A 4,962-nucleotide genomic window follows, 5' to 3' on the forward strand; every position below is an offset into this window, starting at 1 on the left:
GGGGTCAAGTGACTTGCCCAGGGTCACACAGCTGGGAAGTGTCTGAGGCCAGATTTGAACCTAGGACCTCCTGTCTCTAGGCTTGACTCTCAATCCACTAAGCTACCTGGCTGCCTCTTTTTTTTAATGTTAAGTTTGTTACATCTTCAAAATATCCTTATATGCTTTTCTTCTGTGGATGTCCCAAGCGACAGAGCTGACCATCAGGGAACCAAGACCGTTGTTGTGCTTCTCACTGGGTTGTTTATTTGTCTTCTTCAAAGGCATCTGGCTTCTTCTTTGAGTTCTCAAACTCCTGGGTTCCCCAGATATAGAGGAGATAAAAACCTATAAATGGGGGGCAACCCGCAGTATGGAGTCCTGCGTCCAGCGGATCATGTTGGGGATACCCTTAGAGAAGTAGCTGGGGAAGGCCCTCTGCTCAAATGGGGACAGGCTGTAGGAAATGATATGCCTTACCCGGATTAGGTTCCCGAACTCACGGCCCATCTTTGCAGTGCCCTCAGTCCCGTAATCAGGTCACCTCGTCCTCCACAAACAGCTGGTCGGGTCCCAACGTTTTACGTTTCTGGGGCAAGGAAGCAGGTTGGCTAAGACAACTTCTGTGAGAGCTCTTTTCTAATCCTGGTTTTCAAATAGTCCAATAATTCTCAAATTATCTATCCTCAATCTGTTTTTCAAGGCTACTTGTTTTTCCAGACTTTTTTTAAATGTTCATTTTCTCTCTTAGAATTGATAATTAATATTCAGTTTCAAGGCAGAAGAGTGGTAATGGCTAGCAATTGGGATTAAATAACTTGTCCAGTGTTATTTAAACATCTAGGAAGTATCTGAAGTCAGACTTGAACCCAGGATCTCCCATCTCTGGACATACCTCTTTATCCACTGAGCCACAAACTGTCCCTTTCAAAAGATATTTCACATTTTCTTCTTCTTTTTTTTTTTTTTTACTTTGTTTCTTGAAACCTCATTGAATCATTTTATTTTACTTTTTGAAGAATTATTTTCTTCAGTGAACTTTTACATCTCCTTTTCCACCTGTCCTATTCTACTTTAATATTTTAAATAATATTTTATTTTCATGCAATTGCATGTAATACATTTTTTTAATATGAGAGTCTTGCACCAGGACCCAGAAAAGATACCCCATTAATTTCCTTCTGACCAGTTGTCCTATCTTCTGATCATCTATGGCTGAGAACTCTGAAATTTGTTGCTAGTGATTCAACCACCCCAAGTCCTCTTCTATTTTGGCAAGGTAGGGCCTGCCTTGGCATAGTGCTCTGCACTCCATTCTCCTCTGGATGCAATAGGCACCTCCTATCAACCTTTTAAGTAGTTTTGCCCTGAAAAAATTGTTTCACCCTGTTCCTGAATGGGTTCTGTGACTCCAGAATTTATTTTGAGACATTTAAGCAAAGTTGCTTAGAGGGTAATTTGGTAGAGATTAGGTGGGTACATATACCTTCTTTGCCACATTGGCTCTATCCCTAACCTTCTTCCTATTTAAAAAAAAATTATTTTTTTCAGGAAAATTTTTTGTCTCTTTTATCATTGGGTTAGTTCTGTGTTTTTTTCATCAGTATATTTTGTGTCTCTTTTACCAAGCTGTTAATTCTCTTTTCATAATTTTCCATTACTTTTATTTTTTTCCCAATTTTTCCTCTACCACCCTTGACTCTTTTTTAAAAACTTTTTTCCAGGGCTCCTTGCTGGCCTTGGACCTATTTAGCATTTTTCTTTGAGGCTTTGGTCATAACTGATTTCACATTATTGTTTTCTTAATTTATAACTTGATCTTCCCTGACACCTTAGTAGTAACCTTTTATGGTCAAGTTCATTGTTGTTGTTTCCTCCTTTTCTTAGCCTGTTTCTTCACTTCAAACTTCAAGGTAAAGTTGAATTCTGATCCCCTTCAGGTAGGGAAACACTATACCAAGCTTAAGGCTTTTTTGAACCACTGTTTTCAGAAACAGTTCTGAAAGTTTTAAGTACTTCCAATATGGTGATTTTTAAAGAAGAGGTATGTTCACTACTCTCCTTGTCTATACTCTGATCTTTACTCAGGAAGAACCACTCTTCCCTTGCAGCCATAATTGCTTGGCCCCAGAACTGTGCCCAGGGCCCCTGTCCCTTGTGACCAATAACAAATGTTCCTTTCTTCCCTTGACCTGCAAACCAGAAGTGCTTATGGGCAATAGAGTTGATGATTTGTGCCAGTTACACTCCTTTCCAGCAAAGGGTCTCCTGTAATCTCTTTCTAACCAGTTGTCACACCCACTTAGGAATGTCACAACGCTCAGGGTGAGAGCTCCTGAAACTAGAAGTTACATCGAAGACCCACTACTAATGCTTTTGATACATTCACCCAGATTTAACAGACTTCTCCTACAGACCTCCTAAGTTGTTTTATTCTGGATATATGATCTTTTCTTGGCTTTGTTGATCCAAAATTTACTCAAGGAATTATTTCAAATTACTTTTTAGCAACTTAGTAGGAAATATTGGGAGAGTTCAGCTGAATTCCGATCTGTATTCTGCCATCTTGGTTCTGTCCTTCATTACCATGTTTCTCTTCTTTGATTTTGAATTTACTTGCAGGAAGTTCATCTTTGTCGATATTTGTGGAAGCCAAGCTTATTTCTTTGGAATTCACACACATCAAATAAACATTAACGCATTAATAACAGATATCAAACTTTACTAGAAAGCTTTTATCATCTTTAATCAGTCAACTGACATTTATTAAGTGCTTACTATATTACTGATAGTGTACTACATGGGAGGCATACAAATACAAATACAAGAGAGTTCTTGCCTTCAAAATGCCTACATTCTAATAAAATAAACTCCCCCTCAAATATTTGTAAATACTTTTGTCTCTACATTTCATTTTTAGCAAATTAACTAATGCTAACACTTGCTGTTGCCCTTCAATCAATAGCCACTTTTTGGAAAGGAAGGTACTTTTACAATACGTGTGGTTCAGGTTGGAATCTTTGTACCAAATGCCCCATTTTTATTATTATTTTTCTAAGATCAAATGAAACCTTACCACCTACTTTTAAATTCCCTGAGTGGGGATTGGCTATTCTGTCAGGAATTTCCTCATCTGGCAAGACTATTTGAATTTGACCTTAGGGACTTTTATTGGGGAAAGGGGAAAGCATGAAGTGAATTGACGGCACATGATGGCATGCCTGACCCTCTCACTCATGTCTGAAAACCAGGCCAAATGTTTTGGTCATGTATTTAAGGATTTTTCTGAAATAGTTGTACTTGGCTTGTAATATCAAGGAACAACTAAAAAAAATAATGTCCTGTTAGAAATGGAAATTGTGTATTTCTTTGAGGAATAAATAGTAGAAGACAAGAGAAAGAATATTCTAGATCACTAAGACTTCTGACACAGTTAATATGATAAACACACATAAGGCAGACAATGCTAATGATAAAAATAATATTATGTATAACCTCTCAAGCAATAGGTTAATTTAGCATAAATTTTACTTGGAATTATTACTCCAAAGAGGACTAGGTTTTGTATTTGTTTCTCTTTTGATTTATAGCTTCAATAACAAGCCATATATAAGGCATGATGTTATTATGTCAGTTCAGAGGCCTATGGAGAAATTACATATAGATAATTATTGCTGTAACCAAACAAAAAGAATACCAAATGTGTAATTTCTCTCTTTAACAGCAAAAGAATAGGTAGGGCTGTCAATTTCTTAGGAATTTTCCCATGGTTTATCACACAAAACAAAAGATTTGCTTTAATGCTACTTTCTCATTGTGCTCTAGTTACACATGGACCTAGACATAAATGTAAAAAAAATGCATTCAAATTCAACCTTAGATTAGTAGTGTGATCCTTACTTCTTAGAATCTTAGAAACTTTATCTGTAAAAATGATAATAATAATAATAATAATAATAAGACATGTCATAGAATCATGTAATAATGCATTTAGAGGGATAGGGATTGGGCTTGTGATTGCTCAGGTAAATGGAATTCCCAGATATGGAAAATCCTATCAATGCAGAGTTGAATCTCTCATATTAACATTTTTATGATAAGCACTCACTGAAATATATTAACCCATCAAATTAAAGATCAAATATTTATTAATACCTAGTATGTGCCAGGCACTACACAAAGCACAGAAGCTACAAAGACAAAATAAAATCACGTCTGCCCCCCATGATAGACAACCTCTAAATGTATCTGTTTATACACAATAAATTGAAGGTGATTTTTAGGAAAGGTACTTATAGGTGGGGAGGAAGAGATTAAGTAACCACCAGTTAAAAGAAGTTTAAATAAAGGATGCAGGATTTCATCAGTTGTTTTGGGGATCAGAAATGAATTCTGTTTGGTTAGTTCTATAAATCTATGTCGTTCAATAATGAGTAGATGCTATCCTGATAAGAAATGTAGAGTTGAAGCATAGACCATTGATTGATTATTCTCTGCAAAAGCATAGAGAATATAAAACTTAATATGTCTAGCCAATTAGAAACTCTTCCAAAATGAGCATGGGAATCTCTAGTGAATGGCTATCAATGTAACTTAATTATTAAAAAAATCCACACGGAAAAATTTTTATGTAACAACAAAAAGTCATTGTGCCAAATATCTACTAAGTTAGAATAGAGTAATACTATCAAAGAAGCACAGGATTTTAGAGTTGGAAGGAACCCCAGAAGTCTTCTATTCCAATGTGTGACCCAAAATTAATTTTCACCACAGAATATCATCTAGCATTGAATTTAAGAAATTTATCTAGAGATGATCCAACACCTTCCAAGATAACTTATTGCACAGCTGGACAGCTCTGATTGTTAGGAATTATTTTTCTCCCTGAAATAAATTCTTAAGGTACTTCTCTGCAATGTCCCCTCTGATTTTTGGTTCTGCCTAATGGGGTGTGTGTGTGTATATATATATATATATATATAT

At 36.0% G+C, this 4,962-nt stretch overlaps 1 pseudogene; it reads right to left on the reverse strand.

Annotated features, from left to right (window-relative positions):
* Positions 1-244: 244 nt before the first annotated feature.
* On the reverse strand, positions 245-489 carry LOC123243613 (annotated as a pseudogene).
* Between the last annotated feature and the right edge of the window lie 4,473 nt (positions 490-4,962).

This window comes from Gracilinanus agilis, chromosome 4 (assembly GCF_016433145.1).
Source record: "Gracilinanus agilis isolate LMUSP501 chromosome 4, AgileGrace, whole genome shotgun sequence".
Classification (NCBI taxonomy): domain Eukaryota; kingdom Metazoa; phylum Chordata; class Mammalia; order Didelphimorphia; family Didelphidae; genus Gracilinanus; species Gracilinanus agilis.